Source organism: Rhamphochromis sp. 'chilingali' (assembly GCF_963969265.1).
Source record: "Rhamphochromis sp. 'chilingali' genome assembly, chromosome: 1".
In the NCBI taxonomy this organism is placed as follows: domain Eukaryota; kingdom Metazoa; phylum Chordata; class Actinopteri; order Cichliformes; family Cichlidae; genus Rhamphochromis; species Rhamphochromis sp. 'chilingali'.
The window spans coordinates 72,397,325-72,414,311 of record NC_137929.1 but is presented as its reverse complement, the minus strand read 5'-3'; the positions used below and the strand labels follow the sequence as shown (position 1 = coordinate 72,414,311).

Below are 16,987 nucleotides of genomic sequence, written 5' to 3'. Positions count from 1 at the left end.
CTCCAGACCTCAACCCCATAGAAAATCTGTGGCGGGAGTTGAAAGTCCGTGTTGCTCGGCGACAGCCCCAAAACATCACTGCTCTCGAGAAGATCTGCATGGAGGAATGGGCCAAAATACCAGCTACTGTGTGTGCAAACCTGGTAAAGACCTATAGTAAACGTTTGACCTCTGTTATTGCCAACAAAGGTTATGTTACAAAGTATTGAGTTGTATTTTTGTTATTGACCAAATACTTATTTTCCACCCTGATTTACAAATAAATTCTTTACAAATCCTACCATGTGGATTCATGGATTTTTTTTCACATTCTGTCTCTCACAGTTGAAGTGTACCTCTGGTGCAAATTACTGACCTCTGTCATCATTTTAGGTGGGGGAACTTGCACAATCGGTGGCTGACTAAATACTTTTTTGCCCCACTGTATGTTTGTCTGTCAGTCTGTCAACAGTTCCTCTGATCGACTTCAGACTTGGTGGGTGTTTTGTTTTTGCAGCGGTCAAAGTCGATCAGCGTGTTGCTTTGTCTGCTGTAAATCTGCCTGTACAAAGGGAAACATGCATGTTTTTAGATGCAAACTCACAACATGGCTGCATTTTTTTGGTCATCTTGTATTTTATATTGATTTATTCTATTATGTTTTGTATCTTTACAAGTGTGTCGATACAAAGGCTTGATTAAAACAAAGGTCTCAGCTGTGCTGTTAGGGATGCTCTCATATTTGTTTCAAATGTAATAAATCAAAGGATTTTAGGCTTTTCATCCTTTTTATTTGTTTGGTTCTAACAGCAGCTGGATAAAAACATGCAGGTGATGAATATAATTGTGTGATATTATGAGCATTGTTAATAAAGAAAGAGCAGAGACAGTAAAAAGGAAACAGGTCATGGAGGTGAGATTTTCAGAACAAAAGCTCCTCAGTGAGACGATCACCTGGACACAAGGTCAGGCAGCTGGGACTCATCTAGAGAGCAAAATGGAAAAGTGATCTGTGCAGAACATCACTGTTGACTGCAGTTAAGATAAGATAAGATAACCTTTATTAGTCCCACATGTGGGAAATTTGTTTTGTCACAGCAGGAAGTGGACAGTGCAAAAGTTATATAGCAAAATTAGAATACAATAAGAATAAATACAGTACACAGCTGTACAGAATAGAATAAAATAAAATACTATATACAGTAGAATAAATAGAATAAAATATACAATAAGATAAAAATAGAATACAAATGCTGTACAACGATACAACGATGACAGAAAAGATTATTGCACTTAGTATTATTGCATATGTATGGATGTGTGTGTTTGATCAGTTAAAGTCTTTATTATGGAGTCTGACAGCAGTGGGGAGGAAAGACCTGCGAAATCTCTCCGTCCCACACCGTGGGTGCCGCAGTCTCCCACTGAAGGAGCTGCTCAGTGCTGTCACAGTCTGCTGCATGGGGTGGGAGATGTTGTCCAACAGTGATGAGGCCGACTATTGCAGAGTCATCAGAGAACTTCTGCAGGAAGCACTGGGTGGAGTTGTGGGAGAAGTCTGCAGTGTAGATGGTGAAGAGGAACGGAGCCAGAACCGTTCCCTGTGGGGCCCCCGTACTGCAGACGACCCTGTCCGACACACAGCCCTGAGTCCTCACATACTGTGGTCGGTCGGTGAGGTAGTCCAGGATCCAGGTAGTGAGGTGATGGTCCACTCCAGAGTTCTCCAGCTTGTCCTTCAGGACCGAGGGAAGAATGGTGTTGAAGGCACTGGAGAAATCAAAGAACATGATTCTCACAGTGCTTCCAGCGGTCTCCAGGTGAGCGAGGGAACGATGTAGGAGGTGAATGACGGCATCATCCGCTCCAATGCCAGGCTGGTAGGCAAACTGAAGTGGGTCCAGTGATGAGCTTATTAGGCGCCGAAGCTGAGCCAGGACCAACCGCTCCAGGGTCTTCATCAGGTGGGATGTTAGAGCCACCGGCCTGTAGCTGTTGAGGTCCTTGGGGCGTGAAGCTTTAATCCTTTGATGTAAAAATTATTTACATCAGACTTCTTCTCTGAGATAAGAGCACAATTTCTGGGAAAGATGACAGTATTTCCAGGCTGGATGCTGTTTGCAGGGAGAACTGAATGAAACTCTCCTGCACCTCAGCGCTGAGGTCCACACCTGTGAACACAGATGAGGTCAATCTGCTGCAGCACGTAGAGCTTTACTGATCAGCAGGTTCAAAGGATTCAGCAGAGCGTAGAGTCAGAGCTAAATGCCACATCACCATAGAGTTTGTTAACAACAGCTTTCTTTGCCCTTTGTCTCGATGGATTGAATCAGGGATACTCGTCATACTTCACCTCAACCACGTCACTGAGAGACCCCAGCCTGACACAGCAGCAGAGATGAAATGATGAAAGCAGAAATGGCCTGCATTTGTATAGCGCTTTTCTAGTCCATAGGACCCCAAAGCGCTTCACACTACATTCAGTCATCCACCCATTCACACACTGGTGATGGCAGCTACGTTGTAGCCACAGCCACCCTGGGACGCACTGACAGAGGCGAGGCTGCCGGACACAGGCGCCACCGGGCCCTCTGACCACCACCAGTACAGAAACAGCAAACAGATGGTTCAGTTGTGTGTTTCTCTCTCTGTGTGCGCTCACGCCCACTTGTGTGTGTGAACTTTCCACGTACCTGTCAGGGTTCCTGGGTCGTTGACCCAGTGATTTCTGTTTTGTCATGTTCAGTTTATTTTCACATCTATGTTTTCCGTGTCAGCATACCGCCTGCGTATTGTGTTCCAGTTATTTCCATGTATCATTAGTCAGACTAAGTTCAGCTGCGTACTCACCGGTTTCTAATCATTCATCACCCAGCGTGTATTTAAGTCCTCAGTTCCATCCGGTCGGGGTCGTGTCATTGATGTTCATGTGATGTTCTGTTGTCGTTTCCGCCTGCGTTCAGCCAGCCAGCCATTTTCTCCCTTTGTTCTGTTCATCCACTCCTCATAATAAATCTGCACCTACCTGCGAGTCCTGCGTTTGGGTTCCTTCTTCCTCGCCTCCACACGACGCCTGACAGTACCTCAGCTTGTTTCTCCAACATGAGCCATCAGGGCTGAAAAACATCACTAACACATGAATTCTTTCTCTTTTTGTTATCACCTGTGATCATGTGTCTTACTCAGACGCCCTCTACAGGAAAGGGCAGAGCAGGCTGTACCTGCTGCGGAGACTCAGGTCGTTTGGAGTGGAGGGCCCACTCCTGAAGACCTTCTATGACTCTGTTGTGGCTTCTGCTATCTTTTATGGCGTGGTCTGCTGGGGCGGCAGCATCTCTGCTGGGGACAGGAAGAGACTGAACAGGGTGATCCGAAGGGCCAGCTCTGTTCTAGGATGCCCTCTGGACCCAGTGGAGGTGGTGAGTGACAGGAGAACGGCGGCTAAGCTGTCATCCCTGTTGGACAACATCTCCCACCCCATGCAGCAGACTGTGACAGCACTGAGCAGCTCCTTCAGTGGGAGACTGCGGCACCCACGGTGTGGGACGGAGAGATTTCGCAGGTCTTTCCTCCCCACTGCTGTCAGACTCCATAATAAAGACTTTAACTGAACAAACACACACATCCATACATATGCAATAATACTAAGTGCAATAATCCTTTCTGTCATCGTTGTATTTTTACTCAGTTGTATATAGCATTCGTATTCTATTTTTATCTTATTGTATATTTATTTTATTTTATTCTACTGTATATAGTATTTTATTTTATTCTATTCTGTACAGTTGTGTACTGTATTTATTCTTATTGTATTCTAATTTTTGCCTCATAACTTTTGCACTGTCAACTTCCTGCTGTGACAAAACAAATTTCCCACGTGTGGGACTAATAAAGGTTATCTTATCTTATCTTATCTTATCTTATGTTTCTGTCATTCATCAGTTCTTGTATAGTTACGTGTAACTAGACTTCTGTGGGACGTAAATGATTGTTTTGTATGCAGATCTGTACAAAGGATGGAAACACTTGATTACAAAGGAGATCTCAGCTGTGTTGTTATGGATGGACTTCAACGTATTTGTTAAAAAAGAGAATAAAGCAAAGTGTTTTAGCTGTTTAGGAGTTTTTGTTTGATTCGATTCAGTTTTATTTCTATGGAGTCAAATAATAACAAAGGCTCTAGAACAGCCCTGAGTTTGTCCAGGTGACACTCCTCTGAAGAACAAAGACAAAGAGGAAGAAGGGGACTCGTTTTCAAGTCTTGTTTCTTTCAAAATAAAAGCTGAAATGTTTTGGAAGCATGATAATATTTCAGCCAGGATGCTGTCTCCAAGGAGACCTGCACCTCAGCGCTGAGCTCCACATCACGCCCTGTGAAAGCACAGATATAAATCTGCTGCAGTGAGAAGAACTTTACCCAACACAAGTGTAGAAGTAGACATTTGACTTTACCTACAACCTGTTAACAACAAAGCTCTCATTGCCTCTGCTGTTGATGTCATGTAGGACTAATCATACTTCACATCAGCCATGCACACGTCAGAGGATCTCCAGGCTCTCAGTAATAAAGCCAAGCAGATGATGTGAACATAGCAATAGTAAAACATGCATCATAATCAGCTGTATGTGTCGACTATGTGGCACCTCAGTCTTGTTGGCATGAAGAAAAGTTGTGTAACATGTAGCATAAGGGCTGCAAAGACATCATGTAGACAGCAGTCGTCTGTTAGTCGTAACGTATCTCCTGTTAAAGAGTTAAATGTGCGTTCTCCATCTCTGTCCTCTCACAGCTCGCCGTACACCAACTCCAGCTGTGGTAACCGTGGCTGTGCCCATCAACACGCTGAAGCTGAGACGCCACCCGTCACTATGGCGACTCCAATAAGGTTACCTGTCAGCTGTGGACGCATGAAAGGAAAACAGCAGAAACACAGACATGTTTACTGGAACATTTCCTATTGACAGCTTTATGGAAAAGTGGGTTTAAACACTTTTCTGTGTTTGATTTTGTTTATTTATGGATTTATTGTGAAAAGAATTTCAAAGGTTTAATTTGACCTTTCCCCTGTTCGACTGGAGACGAATGGATGGTGCTTTCTTTGTTGAATAAAACTCTACACACATCTTAAACCACCCTCGCCTCAGCAAAACAATGACTCATCTTAAATCTAACCAACCACAGACTCCAAATCTAAAAAACAAACGGTGAAAGAAAACAGGGACTTTAACCAGAGAAGTACTCACTCAGACACTGTTGACTTAATGGTATTCCTTATCTGCAGCTGGACTTTAGTCTGAATTACACTGAAACTGTCAATTTCATTTACTTTTCCTGTTTTAAAGCTATCAGGCTGCTTTGTGGCTCACTCAATACTAAACTAAGATACTTTCAGTGTGAATCATTTGCAGGAACACAGGCAGGATTTAAAGTGCAGAACTTTACAGTCTCTGTCTCAAAGTTGGTCTGAACATGCTAACAGCTCTTTGTTTTTTTCAGTTTTCACTGGTTTGATGTAATGAAAGAAATTTTAAAGAAGCAGACGATTGTTGTTATTTTAGTTCTATAGTTTTTATAAATCGTGGTGTGGATCTAAGTCAACATAAATAAGATAATACAGCACTTTGATGGTTGCCTTTGTATTTTCCCAGCAGTGCTCAGGTTGGTTCTCGGCTACATTTACATACAGATGTTAATGTGTTCAGCAGCTGGACTCATCTGAGGAAGGAACATTGGAAAGGTGCTCAGTGCACAACTGCATCACTAATTTTATGTAAGACCCTGTGTTTTATTGTATTTATATGTTTTTAACATTTGACTTAAACACTTTTGGGAAGGATGGAAATGTTTTCAGAAGTTTTTCCTTCTGTCCGACTGTAGTACACACAATACTGCGTCTCCCCCCATTATCACAGTTCCTCAGGCTGGTGATGAGCGCCCCCTGGTGTCACAGTGTTGATGACGTCATGCACAGTGAAACATAAACAGTGTCTGTTAATAAAAAAATCATGTGTCCATTCTCATGTTTGCATCATGTTTCTGTAAAATCATCAGCTGCTTCTGAACCTTCTTCATTGTTTGACTCATTCCAACAGCTGTGAGCTGTGATGGAGTCAGAGCAGCTTCATCACTGACGTTCAGGTGAAGCTGAACTTAGTGAACTGTAGAAATGATCAGGTTGTGTTCTGGTGTAAAATAGTTCTGTGTGAGGTCGCGCTTGGTCAAACAATTGATTTTAATGAATACACGCGTGGGAAGACCAGCTCCGTTCGCAGACAGGGCTGATCTCCGACTTCATCAAAGCATAAACAGATATTTTATACCATCAGGGCTTAAATTTAATGACACCCCCTCAACGTCAGATCCATTTCATACATAGGTCAGATCAAAACCACAATGACTTTTAACAAAGTTTAAAAAGAACATTGTCTTCGTCTTCACGGCAGGTACTTCCTGTCACTGCCGGATGCTCGCTTATCGTCTTGACACATCAGCAGCAGTTCTGCGACAAACTGCTCTTTTGCAACCCCGACTAGCTCCTGACCTCTCACCAGACAGAGAGACAGAAGCCACTCTCATATATGTAATACTCTGGCACAGCTGGCTGCCAGCAGAGTCGCAAGCCACCCAAAACTTGATCCCAAACTTGTCAGGTTTACTTGCAATATTCTGGAGGAAACAGCACCGAGTCTTTGATGGGAAAAGCTGTTCATCAACGGTGATATGTAGACCAGGGTTGTAGCACGTGATGCAGTTGGTGACCAATGATCCCCACACACTGGAAATTGCAGCGAACTTATCAGTCTTTGGTCAAAGGAGCTTGCAAAGAAAAGCGTCTGGACTTCTTTAAGTTGCTTGAAGACGTTTCACCTCTCATCCGAGAAGCTTCTTCAGTTCTAAGGTCAAATGGTGGAGAGTCCCAGATATAAACCTAGTGGGAGTTTCCCCCCACAGAGGGACAAAAGGACCCCTGATGATCCTCTAATCACCTGAGCCAAGGTGTGAAACTGGGTGTGGGACCCAATGAGCCAGAGTTTTGGGTGGGTTCATTGTGAAACCTGGCCCCACCTTATCATGCGAATTCCTGAGGTCAGATGGCCCAGGATGTGAGTGGGCGTTAAGGTGTCTGGGAAGGGATCTCAAAACTGGATTATAGATGGCAGAGAGTTGGTGTCGTAAACCCCGCCTCTGTTCAAAGATGGCCGCTCACAGTGGACATAGATGCTTCTTTCACTCCTATTTCAAACCATCTGTCCTCTCTGTCCTCTCTGTCCTTAAAGCTTAGCTAAAAGCCTACCAGCCATTTGGCTGCTCTCCGGGTTTTAAAGGTAGAAAGGTAGAAGCCTGGGACTCCTAGTGTTAAGAAAATATTGAGTCTTTCAGAAAATCTTGAAAATGAAATGAAACAGCTGACAGCCGAGAAGTCGCGGTTCCTGGACGAGTCCTACCAACATGCTGTCAGACTGGAGCAGATCGCTCTGAAAGCGGATTCAGCGTCCACTATGGTCCACTTGGACTTCCTGATTGAAAAGATGAAGCAGAAAGGAGACACAGAGAAGGTCCAGAAACTGGAGGAGATGAGAAGATGAGTGGACGAAGGAGCCAAAGCACATGTTGGTACGAGCTTCAACAAACTCCATCAGCTGTCAGAAACATTGGGAGATCCTTCCCCTGCTGTCAAACAAGTAAAGAAGCATCAGGCAGCAGTGTAGATGCTTTTCCCCGATACTCTCTATGCTACATGTTCAGATGCACACCACATGTTTGTTTGTTCTTTCTAACAGATGGCACACTACTATTAATAAACACCAGTTATTTATTGATTACTGATCAGCACTGACATCTCTACTCAGAGAGAGCTTCATAATGTTTTCATGTTAAGGAGAAGCTACAGTGCCTCAGTGTTTGTGTCAGGAAGAGCAGTTTTATGCATCTGACATCAAATCTGTACCAAATACAACATGTGGCTCCAGATGTTTGTCACCATCCTGGGTCATGTGACCCAGCATTAAGCGTTTATTGTTGTATTTGTGATTTCTTAGGTATATTTAAAGGATGTTAAGTTTTAGTATTATTAACAGGTTGCCTTTCAGTCTAGTTTAGGTTATTCTATGTATTCTTAGTTATGAGTGTGTTGGTAGTATATTACATGGTCTGTCTTGTCCCCAGTGTTTCACTATGTCTGTGTCTAAATCCCCCCTTTCAAGAAACGACTTTCATTAAAATTCTGCCTGGTCCTGTGTCTCTGTAACATAATCCAGAACTTAATAACAAGCTGACATTTTCCTCCTGACACCAACGATCAGCTCAACAGACCCTCATTTTACCTGCATACACTCTGCTCACCTGTCAGCCTACAAGAAACACATGATTTCATCCAGGTTCCTTAAACTTGTATCCAATCTGACTCATCTAATGCTACGTGCTTTATTGATCAGTGTGAGATGTGCACTAGTAGGTTTCTTTGAGACAATCATTGGACTAAAATGAAGGTAGAGCTGATAAGTGTATTTATTGTTTGAGGTCTCTGTAGTGAATTGCTAAATGACTCTCATTCCCAGAATTAATAAAACATTACAAATACACAGTGATGACGTTTGATATTACCTGAGATTGATTATTTAAGATGATTTATTTTTCAGAATACCCATCAACTGTCTGCGACCATCACCAGTTAATCTGAGTTAATTAAAATCATTGTGGTCTGAAGAACATAATGATGTGTGTCTGCATTTGCACTGGCACAACCTGGAAAGCTTTTTTTGCCAAGGTCTTTAATCAAATATCAGAAACACTGACAAACAGAGACAAACGTTCAATAAAAACGAGGAATCTGCAGAGCCAACATCTGGAACACAGAGAGTGAAAAACATGAATAAAAACCAGTTAACATGGAACACTGGTTTGTCTGGTGCGGCAGCTTTTTACTAGTTGATAAATCACTGACAACCAAAACAAATGAATACTGGCACAAACTGACTCTGAGGCTGTTTCTCAATATGTGGACTTGTGTTCTCGTGGACTCGTGATACATCATCACTTACAGACCAAGTACTGCTCCAGTTCAACCATCAAGCCAAGTACGCTCAAAATTCCCGGATGTGGTCTCGCTAATCCTTTTTTATCGAGCATGCTAAATATCCCAGAATGCATTTTGTCCAAAACTCAGACGCGTCAATGGTGGAGCTAAAAACTTTTAAATATTACTCTTCCTGGGTCACAAAATCAACTTTTAAGATATTTACAGGTGAGAATGTAGCTGTGTAAACTTCAAATATTGCAATTTATATTTAATTGTGTTGTAGATTGCAGTGTTTTGTGTTGTTTCACTTTAAATTTGTTTAAAAGGAAAAGGCTGAAAATTTCAATAGTTAAAAGCTGAACTGTGAATAGTTGGTTATTGTAATATATGATTTATTTATTACATTTTATGTGGAGTGAATAAATAAAAATATATTTACGGTGGCCCCCACAGACAAAGCACGTACAAACTCCAAAACACGTACAAAACACAACAGAAGTGCTCCAGGATGCTAGGGGGCAGTGTTGAGCTTTTTTACCTAGTGGCTAAACAATCCAGGAAGTACCAACGACCGGATTTGGTGTGTGGTAGTAGCAGGTAAATGAACATTTTTTAAAAATTATTTGAATATATATGAGTGCCTATGTATAAATACACAAACAATACACACATGCTTTCAACTGTGTAATTTAAGTGATCTAGGTAGCTCTGCTTTGGAAGTTCAGTTAACGCTAGAAATGTGTTTTGGAGTTTGTACGTGCTTTGTCTCTGGGGGCCACCGCATATATTTATATATAAACATATAAATAAAACCACATTTTTTACATTAGTAATTCCTTTTGTGCATAATTTTATATTATTGTTAATAATAAGTAAATTAAAGCTGGTACGGAGCCGAAAGAGCCGGTTCCCTAAAAAGAGCCGGTTCCCATCACTAATGACATGGGGTAAAGGAGAGAGAGGGAGAGTTAGCTATGGTGTGTTGGGGGAGGGGTGACACAGGCTGCAGCTCTGGGAAAAAGCTGCTCTTTAGTCTGTTTGTGTGGGTTCTGATTGGCCTGTATCTCTTCCCTGATGGGAGGGGTACAAAAAGTCTGTGACCTGGATGGGTTGGGCCCTTGATGATGCAGCTAGCTGGCTTCTGCAAACAGCTAGCATAGACCGTGTGGAGCAGGGGTGCCCAATCCAGGTCCTCGAGAGCTACCGTCCTGCAGCTTTTAGATGCATCCCTACTCCAACACAGCTGAATCAAATGGTTTGATCTCTTCAGCATGCCATCATGTTTGGCAAAGGCCTGATAACAAGCCATTCATTTGATTCAGCTGTGTGGGAACAAGGATGCATCTAAAAGCTGCAGGACGGTAGCTCTCGAGGACCGGGATTGGGCACCCCTGATGTGGAGATTCGGGAGTTTGGTTCCAATGATCTCCTGGGCAGTTTGACGGTCCGGGTCAGAGTTCGACGGTTTCCTGCAGTGCAGCTGAAGCACCACACTGTGATGCAGTGACAGAGGATGCTTTCTGCTGTGCTCCTGTAATAGTTTACTAAGAGCCTGGTCGGCACATTTTCTTTTTTAAGTTTCCTTAGGAAGAAAAGTCTCTGCTGTGCTTTCTTCACTGAGTGGGATGTGTTAATAGTCCATGTGAGATCTTTTGTTATGTGTAGGCCCAGGAATTTAATGCCATTCATCCTCAACTTCCTCACCATGTATGTGGAGGGGTGGTCGTGTTGTTTTCTTGGCTCTCCTGTAGTCTACAACCATCTCCTTTGTTTCGGCAGTGTTCAGAACCAGCTCGTTGTTTCCACACCCTCTGATTAGATGTTGGACGTCCTCTCTGCAGTGAGACTCGCTGTTGTCTGATATCCTTCCCACTATTGTAGTGTCATCAGCAAACTTCACTGTGGTGTTAGAAGAGGAGTGGATGGGTTTGAATAGAGTGAAAAGAGCTGGACTGAGAACGCAGCCCTGCGGGACTCCTGTGTTCATGGTGATAGCAGATGATGTAAGGCTGCCCACCCTGACCTTCTGTGGCCTGTTTGTGAGGAAATCCAAGATCCATGAGCAGAGTGTGGTGGTTAGTCCCAGGTCATTCAGCTCGTTTACAAGTTTGTGTGGCACAATGGTAAATGGTAATGGTAAATGGACTGGTTCTTATATAGCGCTTTTCCACTCTTCTGAGCACTCAAAGCGCTTTACACAACTTGTGCATTCACCCATTCGCACAAGCACAACTGACATTCATACACATTCATACTCCGATGAATGCATCGGAGAGCAATTTCGCGTTAGTATCTTGCCCAAGGATATTTGGCATGCAGACTAGGGGAAGCCGGGAATCGAACCACCAACCTTCCGATCAGTAGATGACCTACCACCTGAGCTACAGCCACCCATGGTGGTGTTAAATGGCGAGCTGAAGTCTACAAATAGCATCCTAACATATGTATTGGGATGCTCCAGATGAGTCAGGCTGGTGTGAAGTGTGATTGAGACTGCATCCTCTGTTGATCTGTTCCTGCAGTAAACTGTAGGCTGTCCAGGTCAGCAGGGATGTTGGTGTGTGGAAGAACGAGTCTCTCAAACACTTCATGGTCATTGGTGTCAGAGCGACCGGGCGACAGTCATTCAGACATTTTACTGACTGTCTTTTGGGCACAGGAATGATGGTAGTTGATGTGAGGCATGTTGGGACTACAGCCTGCTGCAGAGACAGATTGAAGATGTTGGTGAACACCCCGGCAGCTGGTGGGCACATGACTTCAGCGTGCGTCCTGAACCCTGTCTAGTCCTTTCATCATCTGTTCTTCTTTAAACAGCTGACTCTTGTTGAGATGAAATTATTTGAAATGCTTCAGTTCTCTGCTTTATATGAACTAAAATGCCACGTAACCATATATTATAGTATTAAGTGGACACGGCCCTGAAAATAAAGGCATCAGGCTACGTGTCCTTGGGGGCTAGAAGGCTGTAGACTCTCGCTTGCCTGGGAGAAAGTAGATAACAGGGAGCATCTTCTAGTGGAAAGTTACTGGGACACTGTTGTTTAGACTAGAATGAGCTGGGAATAAAGACTGTTAGGGGTGTGTCACCATGCAGGACGCATCTCCCTTCCAGAAGTAACTTTGTGAGAGAATAAAGTGTGAAAGGGTCGACTGAGCAGTGTTTTGTCTTCCATCGGATGAAGAATCAGAAGAACTCTGTGAAGTGTTGATATTTAACACTCTACATTAAATCTAACAATAAAATATCTGCATTTAAGAGGAACCATTTTCAGCAGAAACAGTGTGTTAATACGTGGAGATCCTGAATGCTGCTCTAACAATGATCAGATTAGATGTTCAGTTCTCTTCCAAACCCCTGCTGTCTATTGCCAGTTTGATTGTCCACTCAAATAAAAATCAAAGCCTTCTAATATCTGTTTGTTTGTATTCAGGCATACATGTGGAACAGGCTTTCTGTGCTATTACTGCCACAAATGTCAGTGCACTGGGGGAAACAGCGCCCCCTGTTGGTGTGGCCGGTTAGTCGAGGCTGGCTGCAGAAATGACTGTCAGTCTGCTGAAGCTACACCAGAGTGTGCTATGTGGAGTGGTGAAGCCATTTGTACTGAGCCCACACTGTTATATTTCCACTCAGGAAATAAATCTGCACAGATTCCTTGTGTTCTTTCCCCGTCGTGGGATCAATAAAGTCTTATCTTATCTCTTCTTTAAAAATGCAACACAACGCAGATCTGAGGAGTTTATTTGGGCCTGTTACAGTCGGGTGAAGCACAAACTGCTTACACATGTGACCATTGTTTTGTGTGAACCTTTGACGTACAGACTAGTGTAACTGAATATTGAGAAAGAGCCGCGTCAGTAAATCCAGAAGCTTTTTACTATCTAAAGAAGTCTTTGTGCTGCTGCAGATGTCAGTAAATCTGACCCTGAATGTTTCTAACTCAAAGCTGATGTTTCCCAGGCTGCTCTCCTTTGAATGAGCTGCAGAGATCAGCAGGGGGACAACATGTGCTGAGAGAAGATTCAATGAAGAGGTTACTGATAGAAGACACGAGGTTCAAATGCAGCCTGTGTTTGAAGCACAAAGGAGACGCCTGCTGGAGCAGCTGGAGTCCTGCACACACTCTTCACTACACAAACACCTCCTACAACAGGGGTGTCAAACTCCAGGCCTCCAGGCCGGTGTCCTGCAGGTTTTAGATAACATCCTGGGTCAACACACCTGAATCAAATGATCAGTTCATTGACAGGCCTCTGGAGAACTTCATCACATGTTGAGGGTGTAATTTAGCCTTTAAATCAGCTGTGTTGGATCAAGGACACATCTAAAACCTGCAGGACACCGGCCCTCGAGGCCTGGAGTTCCACACCTGTGTCCTACAACATCCACTCTGACTGCTGTGTTTGTGGAAACACTCCAACACACACCGCTTCACATATGAACGTGTGTGTGAAACACTGCTGACATTAAACACGAGGGAGGATTGATTCACAAACACACAACAACATTTACACACACGTGACCTCTGCAGGACGACACACGCCTGATTGAATGATTTTCATTCACTGCTGTTTTGGTACAAAGCAACATTTTGTTTCTATTCTGAGTCACTTTGTTTGTTGGATTTCAGTCGCTTTCTGCTTTAATTCATGTTAGAATCAAATGTTTTCCACTTCCTGTTTGCTGAAGTGGATTTTCAGCTGGTTCCAAACCAAAGGCTTGTTTTAAAGAGACAGTTTCACTGGGATTGAGGGGACGACGTGTTTGCAGTTTCTAAAGAGTTCATGTTGCTAACAGCTCAGCGCTCTGCAGCAGACGCAGGCTGGACTTTAAAATGAACGGGACCATCTGCAGACCAGGTCCAGCAGGGCTTCCACAGATCCTGTTAGAAAACGTGCTTTTCATTCGCTGCAGCCACAGAAGCTGATGAAGATTTCAAATATCATCCCAAAGAAAACTCCAAACTAGTCCAGTCATTCACAGTGTGCAGGAATATTGATGGTCCTACTGGGAGCAGCACCAGTATAAATGTCCCACATGTTTTATAGGATAAAGGAATTCCTCTGGGTCAGTGGAAGAGAAGGCAGCAGATGGAGCTGCTTACAGCTCAGATACCAAACACATGGTCTCCATCATTAGATAGATTTAGAGTATATTAGGTGAACTTTATTTATCCCTCGGGTGGTCCGGTTTAAAGGGAGTTTTCCCTTCCCACTGTCGCCAGAGTGCTGCTCATAGGGGGCATATGATTGTTGGGTTTTTCTCTGTATCTACTGTAAAATATAAAGCGCCTTGAAGCGACTGCTGTTGTGATTTGGCAATATCCAAATAAAATTGAATTGAATACTGAACATGACACACCTTAAACACCATGGGATCCACTCTCAGTGTTGTGATTTCCATCCACAAATAAAGATGCTGCCGGCTGAGTTGGTTTGAGCTGTGACTCGTCCCCAATAAGCCAAACTGAGCCTACTTGTGTTTGTGTGTTTATTTCAAAACACAAGTAAACTTTTCACTTTCATTCAAACCAAAAAGCACATCTGGTCCTCTCCTAAACTTCTCCCGAACAAATACAGGCGTAGTCGGAAAGTAGTGATGGCCCGCTTGAAGCTGGCGCTCCGGAGCGTGTGTCGAAAAAAACAACACACTGGTTCAGAAGCACTGTGTCGAGGCTTGCTTCGTTTGGCAAAAGTCACGTGACCAGTGACGTCCGAAGCTTCATTACGCACGTAACTGCTTCGGTACCTGATTCAAACGGATATAAGGAAGTGAATCATCCACGGGATTCGTGGAGTGTGTTGATGGTGACAGATAGCGAAGAGGTGATCATTCCACTGACAGATATGGAGCCAGCGAGGAAGAGAGGACATTCTGGCGTGTGGGAATATTTTGAGTTGATTTTGCTCAATTCATTTTATCTGCCGAAGTGAAAAACTTGAAATGTCTAAAATCATGTTTTCATAATGTAAATATCATTACAGCATATGACTTTAGGAACACTTCCATGTGAATTAAAGCTGATGAAGACTACAACAATGTATTTGACACTATACGTACATTACATTGCTACAGTTTAGAAAATCATTTTGTTTATTGTTTTTAGGTGATAGTCTGCAGGACCCAGGAATACCTGCATATCTACCAGCTTGCAGTGCAGTTCCTGCACTCCACAGCCTCTTCTGTTCCATGCAAGTGGATTTTCTCCAGGGCAGGAGAAACTATTTCTAAGAAAAGAAACAGACTCAGCCAGCGCACAGTAACACTAATCCTCTTTTTAACTGTAAATAACAAAAGGGCTACCTTACATAGATCATGTTCTTACTTTGCAAGTTCTTGATTAGAGGTGGGTTTTGATTATCGCCTTTCTGATTACAATCCATGCTAAATTTCATAACTCTCTGTTTACATCTCTAATTAAGTCTCACATGTGTCAGCTTTCTCTTAATAGATACGAAATTATGGATATATACTGATACATGACCAGAATTGTAATATTTCTGACTGAGGCAAAACTTTCCAGATTCCAATCAAATTGAATCGGATCCTGTATCGAATCAAAATGATTCTACAAATCAGTGACGATGCAGCCGTACTCAGCTCCCTAAGCATTTTCCCTTTCCAGTTCACAATCAATCCCACCCCTAGGTCAAAAATATGTATAGGACAATTGGCCTCATCTAATATTTTGTATGAACCTGTCCAGCTGTGATTAAACGACAAGTAGATGGAGGCAGGACTCCACAGCAGGGGCATACTCCATAATGTGCTGTGCATTATCATATGTATATTATATATATTGCTCACTTATTGTATTTACCAACATCAAGGAGTTATGAGCAGAGAAAGGCCACACCATAGTGCATGTTTAAATAGGGAAAGTTTATTGATCAAAATGTATTACGCAAATACGCATTACATTTTTTTCAGCCCCCCAATCGAGAAAACAAAACCAATTACATGTTCAAAGCAACGGAACGGTGGCCCAATATCAGAGAGAACTCCACTCTTGAGTGAGCAGTGATGATTGAGCAGTCCGTTTTATTTTGCAGATTCAAGCTGCTCTTCAAAATTTTCACCACCAGATGTCACCGGAGAGGACTGTGTTGAAAAGCTTCGCGTAATGAACCGTTTTTCAATACAAGCTTCAGTGCTTCGGAAAGCTTCATTTGGCCATCACTATCGGAAAGCATTCAGTGTGGATAATTTATTTATTCTGCCGGCTTCCCAGGTGCACAAAAAGTTATTTACAAAGAAAATAGAACTGACTTAAGTCAGCACAACAAACATCTATATACAAAACACAGTCTGCATGTTACCCTCTCTGTAACAGCTCACTGGAAAAAAGACAACAGGTGGGGCCCTGACCGCCTTCTCTTATACCCCATAGCCCCTCCCACTAGGCGTAATAGTCATCTCTTTATTATTTCTTTTATCAAACCGTCTTTCCCCCTCACCTTATTTCCCGCTGTATTCCTACAATACATATATGTATATACAGACATTTATGGCCACTTCCAGGCAGCCTACAGTGTTTCACAATAACACCAAACAAACCAAAAGAATAATGCAGTTCACGTGACCCTTCAAGCGGAACACCATACCATCGGCTTGCATAACCCCCGTATAATCGGCGATCACAGCGAGTCTCCGCTACCGGCTTTATTGAAGGTAAGTGGGAAAATATGCTGGCCACCCTCTGCGCTGCTCAAAATATACCTCTCACCCCTTTTTGTTTATCTGCCCGGTCGCCGCAGCCACGGTAATTGTAAAAACTAATGGTGGTGGTGCGTGTATGCGCCCAGATCAGCTGTCGGCGGCTCGGGACGGTGTAACTCCGTCACAGCATCTATGAACTTATATCATTTGAGAATAGGACCACGCCCTCATGCAATCACCTGAGGTGCAGGGAAATCTAAACACCTACGCTACCACTACAAAGACACAAAAGATTCACTTTGGCTCTCACACTCAGTCTGCCCTT

At 43.2% G+C, this 16,987-nt stretch overlaps 1 protein-coding gene across 1 annotated transcript in view; it reads right to left on the bottom strand.

The window, feature by feature from the left end:
- The window catches only part of LOC308396731 (uncharacterized protein), a 525,219-nt gene that overhangs the window by 15,441 nt on the left and 492,791 nt on the right, over positions 1-16,987 (bottom strand). The window lies entirely within an intron of this gene.